General features: G+C 40.4%; 1 protein-coding gene across 2 annotated transcripts in view; it reads right to left on the bottom strand.

Annotated features, from left to right (window-relative positions):
* The window catches only part of LOC139540022 (homeodomain-interacting protein kinase 3-like), a 51,187-nt gene extending 42,803 nt beyond the window's left edge, over positions 1–8,384 (bottom strand). The window contains exon 1 of one of the 2 annotated variants that reach the window (XM_071343517.1): positions 7,396–8,384. The gene's annotated coding sequence lies outside the window, so the exon portion shown is untranslated. The remainder of the gene's footprint in view (positions 1–7,395) is intronic. The other variant, XM_071343518.1, reaches the window with a different exon arrangement.
* Positions 8,385–8,590: the final 206 nt, after the last annotated feature.

Here is an 8,590-nt window from a genome sequence, read left to right on the forward strand (position 1 = left end):
TGCAGGCAATAACTATCCAAAATACATTTTTCACGCTGTATAATAAAACTTAGCCAGCCACGTTGTTGTTACGTGGCTGATTGTTAGGCCATCTCAACACAACTTCCAACAAAAATTGCTATGGAGGAGGCAATTAGACATTTCAGTTAGATCAGATAGCATGTGGTTTCCAGAATTTCCATCGGTTCTCCATAGCAAGCTCGACCGGGGCACATTCAGCAAAAAACTAAAACCATATCAATGTAATGAGGGGGGAATCCCATCCCTCTGTGGGTGAGCTATGCTGTGTCTGTCTCCCTCAGGCAGGAAAAGCAGAGCAAGCAAAAAAGGGAACTACAGTAGATGGGGGGGGGGGGGGGGGGGGGGGGCTTTATTCAAACAGCAAACTGTGTGACACTTTAGACCACAAGCAAACAGACAGCCAACCTGCCAGCCTGTCAAAAGCTAACCTTTCAGCATTACCTTTTAAAATGTCTCATCTTGTCACTATAGTCTCTGGAGTACCAGCACTTGTTAGATCATCAAAGTTTGGAAACATGAACGTTTTAGCTGTGCTGCAGATTCTATCAGAGTGAGTGTTTGCTTCAAACAGTATGGAAAGGTTTTATGCTGACAGGGCAATAGTTACACCATGGGCACAAATACAGTGCCTTCAGAAAGTATTCATACCCCTTGACTTATTCCACATTTTGTTGTGTTCCAGCCTGAATTCAAAATAGTTTAAATAATTTTTCCCCCGTCACCCATCTACACACAATACCCCATAATGACAAAGTAAAATACATTTTTTTTTTTTATTGTTAGCCAATTTATTAAATAAAGATCTAATTTACATAACTATTCATACCCCTTTACTATGATGCTCCAAATTGAGCTCAGGTGCATCCAATTTCCTTTGATCATCCTTGAGATGTCTCTACAACTTGTAGTCCACTTGAGGCCAAATCAATTGTTTGATTTACGAAACACCTCTCTATAAGTTCCCACAGTTGACCGTGTATGTCAGAGCAGAAACTATGCCATGAAGTGCAAAGACCTGTCCATAAATTGAGTGTTTTCAATAATAGTGGTCTTCATCATTGGGAAATTGAAAAAAATGCAAAACTACCCCGACTCTGCCTAGAGCTGTCTGACCAAACTGAGTAACCGGGCATGAAGGACATTGGTCAAGGAGGTGACCAATAACCCAATGACCACTCTGACAGAACTACAGAGTTCCTTGGCTGAGATTGTAGTCCTTCTGGCATGTTCTCCAGTCTCTACAGCACTTCAACAATCTGGGATTTATGGGAGAGGCCAGAAGAAGCCACTCCTGAGAGAAAAAAACACAACAGCACACCTTCAGTTTGCAAAAAGGCACAAAGATTCTGTGGTCGGAGGAGACAAAAATGTAACTCTTTGGCCTGAATGCAAAGCACTATGTCTAGAGAAAACCAGGCACAGCTCATCATCCGTCTAACACCATCCCTACCATGAAGCTGGCAGCATCATGCTATGTGGATGCTTGTCAGCAGCAGGGACTGGTACAGCTTAAGGGAACAATGAGTAAAGAGAGACAAATACTGGCAAATCCTTCATGAGAACCTGCTTCAGGGAGCAAACGACCTTAGACTGGGGCAAAGAATTACATTCCAAATGGACAATGACCCCAAGCATACAGCCAAAGAAACGCTGGAATGGCTCCAGAACAAGAACGTAAAACTCCTTGAGTGGCCCAGCCAAAGGACAGACTTGAATGCCATTTGAAAAATCACTGTCCACAGCTACTCCTGAACTAATTTAATAGAGCTTGAGAAAATCTGCAATGAAAAATGGGAGAGAAATCACCAAATCCAGATGTGCAAAGCTGACAGACATACCCAAGACGACACAAAGCTGTAATCATCGTAAAAGGTGCTTCTACAAAGTATTGATTCAGGGGTGTGAATACTTATGCAATTGAGATATTTCTACATTTAATTTTCAATACAGTTTTAAAAATCATGTTGTTTTCACTTTGTCATGGGTTATTAAACAATCTTGAATTCAGGCTACAACAAAATGTGGAATAAGGGGTATGAATACTTTCTGAAGGCACTGTATGCCACGTTCAGACAGACGAAAAGGTGTGTCTTTCGTATTGAAATGGATTTAGTTTAGGGAGGGGCATGGTTAATCGAATATCCGAACAGACGTTAGTATTCAATTACCGTTAAACTACAAATAATTAAGCCCCGCCTGTGTTTTAATAGCTGGGCAACGGAGTTCATATTATATACAGTGGGGAGACCAAGTATTTGATACACTGCCGATTTTGCAGGTTTTCCTACTTACAAAGCATGTAGAGGTCTGTAATTTTTATCATAGGTACACTTCAACTGTGAGAGACGGAATCTAAAACAAAAATCCTGAAAATCACATTGTATGATTTTTAAGTAATTAATTTGCATTTTATTGCATGACATAAGTATTTGATACATCAGAAAAGCAGAACTTAATATTTGGTACAGAAACCTTTGTTTGCAATTACAGAGATCATACGTTTCCTGTAGTTCTTGACCAGGTTTGCACACACTGCAGCAGGGATTTTGGCCCACTCCTCCATACAGACCTTCTCCAGATCCTTCAGGTTTCGGGGCTGTCGCTGGGCAATACGGACTTTCAGCTCCCTCCAAAGATTTTCTATTGGGTTCAGGTCTGGAGACTGGCTAGGCCACTCCAGGACCTTGAGATGCTTCTTACGGAGCCACTCCTTAGTTGCCCTGGCTGTGTGTTTCGGGTCGTTGTCATGCTGGAAGAGCCAGCCACGACCCATCTACAATGCTCTTACTGAGGGAAGGAGGTTGTTGGCCAAGATCTCGCGATACATTGCCCCATCCATCCTCCCCTCAATACGGTGCAGTCGTCCTGTCCCCTTTGCAGAAAAGTATCCCCAAAGAATGATGTTTCCACCTCCATGCTTCACGGTTGGGATGGTGTTCTTGGGGTTGTACTCATCCTTCCTTTTCCTCCAAACACGGCGAGTGGAGTTTAGACCAAAAAGCTCTATTTTTGTCTCATCAGGTCACATGACCTTCTCCCATTCCTCCTCTGGATCATCCAGATGGTCATTGGCAAACTTCAGACGGGCCTGGACATGCGCTGGCTTGAGCAGGGGGACCTTGCGTGCGCTGCAGGATTTTAATCCATGACGGCGTAGTGTGTTACTAATGGTTTTCTTTGAGACTGTGGTGCCAGCTCTCTTCAGGTCATTGACCAGGTCCTGCCGTGTAGTTCTGGGCTGATCCCTCACCTTCCTCATGATCATTGATGCCCCACGAGGTGAGATCTTGCATGGAGCCCCAGACCGAGGGTGATTGACCGTCATCTTGAACTTCTTACATTTTCTAATAATTGCGCCAACAGTTGTTGCCTTCTCACCAAGCTGCTTGCCTATTGTCCTGTAGCCCATCCCAGCCTTGTGCAGGTCTACAATTGTATCCCTGATGTCCTTACACAGCTCTCTGGTCTTGGCTATTGTGGAGAGGTTGGAGTCTGTTTGATTGAATGTGTGGACAGGTGTCTTTTATACAGGTAACGAGTTCAAACAAGTGCAGTTAATACAGGTAATGAGTGGAGAACAGGAGGGCTTCTTAAAGAAAAACTAACAGGTCTGTGAGAGCCAAAATTCTTACTGGTTGGTAGGTGATCAAATACTTATGTCATGCAATAAAATGCAAATTAATTACTTAAAAATCATACAATGTGATTTTCAGGATTTTTGTTTTAGATTCCGTCTCTCACAGTTGAAGTGTACCTATGATAAAAATTACAGACCTCTACATGCTTTGTAAGTAGGAAAACCTGCAAAATCGGCAGTGTATCAAATACTTGTTCTCCCCACTGTATATATATACACACACACACACACCTACTCATTCAAGGGTTCTCTTTATTTTTACTATTTTCTGCATTGTAGAATAGTGAAGACATCAAAACATATCGAATCATGTAGTAACCAAAAAATTCTTAAACAAATCAAAATATATTTCATATGAGATTCTTCAAAGTATTCCAAATTTGAGATTTTTGGTTCCAATCGCTGTGTCTTTGTGAGACGCAGAGTAGGTGAACAGATGATCTTTGCATGTGTGGTTCCCACCGTGAAGCATGGAGGTGGCGTGATGGTGCTTTGCTGGTGACACTGTCTGTGTTTTATATAGAATTCAAGGCACACTTAACCAGCATGGCTACCACAGCATTCTGCAGCGATACGCCATCCCATCTGGTTTGCGCTTAGCAGGAGTATCATGTGTTCAACAGGACAATGACCCAGGATGTGTAAGGGCTATTTGACCAAGGAGAGTGATGGAGTGCTGCATCAGATGACCTGGCGTCCACAATCACCCGACCTCAACCCAATTGAGATGGTTTGGCATGAGTTGGACTGCAAAGTGAAGGAAATGCAGCCAGAAAGTGCTCTGCATATGTGGGAACTCCATCAAGACTGTTGGAAAAGCATTCCAGGTGAAGCTGGTTGAAAGAATGCCAAGAGTGTGCAAAGCTTTCATTAAGACAAAGGATGGCTACTTTGAAGAATATAAAATATTTTGATTTGTTTAACAGTTTTTTGTTTACTACATGATTCCATGTGTTATTTCATAGTTTTGATGTCTTCACTATCATTCTACAATGCAGAAAATAGTAAAAATAAAGAAAAACACTGGAATGAGTAGGTGTCCAAACTTTTGACTGGTACTGTATATATAGATGGCCTATTTTAACAATTGAAAGGCTTTTGTCTAAATTAAATTATCCTTGACATTTTTACCAACAAGTATACCCCATGACATTTGAAAGTCTTAATTGAGTAAAAACAACTTTTAAAACGCAGTTTTTAATAATGGTGCATTGAGCTACTGCTGCGCATTTAGCCCCCCAGGTTGCCCTGACATTAGTATGCCATTTCCCCCCCACTTCAAAAAGCAATTACAGGCACTCACCTAACAGTTTTCACAATACCTGACAGATGAATGCAAAACACTCACCCCAAAAACTTTTGTTACAGAATCAGTTATTATGGTGAAAATCTGACTTTTCATTCTGTATTGCTTTTAGCCAAACTACCGGAGAAAAGCAGCATGCCCGCTGTCTAGCATTTACATCAGCGGTCTCCAACAGGTTAATTGCGCACTACCAGTAGCTCGCTGAAAGTACATGCAATTTTCACATGTTCCACCGACAAAAATACTTGCCCCAAAACCTTCAATTAAATGTTAACTGCAAAGAAGGCTTACCTGGCAGAAGTATATCATGAATAAGTGTATCTATTATTTGTTATTTGCAAACGTTGCCATGAAATGAACAGCAGCAGTTGAGAACTGTCACTTGACCAGCAGAATAGACAGCACATTCTTCCCTCGCTAGATCTGCAACGTAAAAAGGGCCAGAGGTGCAATTTAAATGATTCCAGATCTTCTGTGATTTACACATCGACAAGGACTCAGAACATCACATTTTGTTGTTCCTTTAAGAGGGGCGGCAGATAGCCTAGTGGTTAAGAGCGTTGGGCCAGTAACCGAAAGGTTGCTAGATCGAATCCCCGAAAAAAAAATCTGTTGTTCTGCCCCTGAACAAGGCAGCTAACCTACTGTTCCTAGGCCACCATTGTAAATAAGAATTTGTTCTTGATTTCCCTAGTTAAATTGTCATTTTTACTGAAAAAATATTCTACAAGGAAAAATATAATTTTGGAAAATATCAAAACACAATATAGAGTTGTTTATTAGCCACTATTTTATCAGGTATATTGACAGAAAACAGAGTGCACTTTTTCTTGTACACTAAGGACCCGGGGAAGAATTGCTAGGGAGAATAGGAGAAAAGTATGTGCCTATTTGAAAGGAGAAAATGATTAAAAATGAGTAGCTCACAGTAAGTAAAACATTTTTTTAAGTAGCTCTCATGTTGGAAATGGTTGGAGACCCCTGACAAACATCATTCTGATTGCTCGATTGTCAAAATACAAAATAAAATAGCTACTGACTATCAGAAAATCCCCCAAAATTAATATGAATAGTAACATAATATGAAATGCCCATCCCTACTTCAGTTCCTAATTTAAATTGGAAAAACAAACAGATAACAAAAAGCAGATCGCTAGTTGCATCACACATGAACTGAAATGATGTCATCCTACAAAAAGGAACAGTGCAAAATAAAATAAACTGATTACCCAATGAAAGGTTCACTTCACACTCAGGGGTACCCTGTGGTGATATAAATCAGAACAGCAAGTCTTAATTCTTTATAATTATTTACATAAACCTTGTCCAACACTTACTAGTTACTACACTAGCTAAGTACAAAAACAGAGTCAGCTGCAATGCCTTCTGTCCATACACGCAGTAGCTTGATTCCCCATCGTTGGTAGGAGACCCTGGTCTAGTGTTGAATTACACTCCTCACCATTTCAGGATTGTAAAGGCTGCCTGCTGTAAGAGGCCACTAGTAACTAAGTCAAATCACTAGTGACTGACCTTTCTGTGTAAGTAATCAACAAATGGGTGGGGGTGCAAACTGAGGGGTATGGGTGGTTGATAAGGCACCTGTTGACAACGTAGCTTTAAGTAATTTCAAATAAGTAGCTAAAGTTAGTAGTGCCAAGGCAGAAATCCAATAGTATGTAAGTTATATAGTTAGCTAGGTAGTTAATGTTTTAACTAGCTATATGTCTGAGGGATAAAACATTGTTATTATAAGTTAGATGGCTGGTGAATGTAAGCGTTCATCTTGTCAGTTGACGTTATGTCACAACAAGAGGAAGGACATGACTGGGACTTCTCGTTACCCCCCGAGTGGATTACTACTCAGTGCAGTAACGTTACTGTTGCTATTCCACGAAATGTAGTTAGTTAACGTTAGCCATTCCATGACGTTGGCTAGCCAGCTAGTTGGTAGGCAATAATTAAATCACCCAAAATCAGATAATTAAAATGTACATACAAACCAATGGACGAATCAAAAAGGCAACCCATGCTGACGAACAAACGTTTTGCTAACATTAACTATTGGCTAGCAACTAGTTAACTAGTTTGACAGATTTGCTAACGTTAGCTAGCCAACGTCTACGTTAGGCATTGAAGTCAAACTATGAGTAAAACTAACAAGCTAGCTATTTACTAGTTACGAAATGCATTGAAATTCGCACAAATGGCTTGATAATTTTAACGTTAGCATACATAAACGTTGGCTATCTTTATTAACAGTAGTTAGTGACAGAATACAGTTAGCAGGGCTTCTCTGAACATGCTAACGAGTTTAACAAGTACCCACACCATGCTCAGTCTGCCTGCAATGCTGCCATCTTGTTCTCCTGGACAACGAGGCTTTCGATAAACCCACCATCTCACACATTTTAAACTCCAAATAACTCACGTATTACACCATTAAATGAAACCAGTCTTCGTCCACAGCGTAGTCAACAACTGCCAGTTTCGCAAAAAAAGTGGCTCTTGTTTTCGTTTCAAGGGTAACGAAGCCCATATTTCTAATCTTTGTTGGGACCAGTTATCACAGAGAACGTACAGTTCCAGCACTTTGCTCGTTATTTCATCAAGTAGCACGAGCTATGTTGGAAGCCAGCAGAAAAAAAAGTCTCCCCACTCCGTTGCGTGTGCAATATTTGAGAGTCATAGAACAAGACCAGAGAAATCAACCATCGACACATTACGATCTGACTTCTGAGCATGATATCGTCAAAGCCGATGGCCGAGTTCTTTTTGCATGGCCCGGTTCCCCATGTTAGCGGAGTTAACTGATTTTAGACCATTCCATTGGTCCTTAAGTGAAATCGCCATTCACCCGGGGCACCGGGCCAAGCAAAACGAACTGCACCAATTGTAATCTATAAAGAAAATAACATTTATGAAACATGATTTATAAAAAGAAAAAAATACAATTATGACAAATTTGAGCAAATATAAACAGTCCCCATAGCCTCAGTCACGTGATGTATTTCCTCAGTTACTAAAATCCAATTATAAATCAGGTTTACCAACCTAATTAGGACAGTAAAAAAAAAAAATTTGACCAATGCATGGTCTACGGTCTGTTATAAACTGGGTGGTTCGTGCCCTGAATGCTGATTGGCTGAAAACGGTGGTATATTTAAGCATTAAGGCATCTCGGGGATTTGTGGTACATGGCCAATATACCACGACTAATGGCTGTACACAGGCAAACTGCATTGCGTTGTGCTTTTATGAACAGCCGTGGTATATTGGCCATATACCACACCCCTCATGCTTATTGATTAATTATAGTATCAATTTCAAAATGAACTTTAGTTACCTCCAATATCTAATGCAATTAATGCAATTCAATTTAATCTATTTTCAACGGCAAGGTGAAGACCCCACCACATAAAACATCATAAATAGGATTTGTTATTCAGTGCAAAATGCAACAAAAATATTGATAAGGACATTTCTGCATTCTATCCATAGCTAATAATAATAATAGTAAAATAATAATAGGCTGTGTTATATTATGAGAAATTCTAAAATAACCCTCCCAGGCCCTCAGAATGCCCTTCTGTTTCAGCAATTGATAAAAAGAGAACACCTCTGTC

The sequence above is a fragment of the Salvelinus alpinus genome, chromosome 15 (assembly GCF_045679555.1).
Source record: "Salvelinus alpinus chromosome 15, SLU_Salpinus.1, whole genome shotgun sequence".
In the NCBI taxonomy this organism is placed as follows: Eukaryota; Metazoa; Chordata; class Actinopteri; order Salmoniformes; family Salmonidae; genus Salvelinus; species Salvelinus alpinus.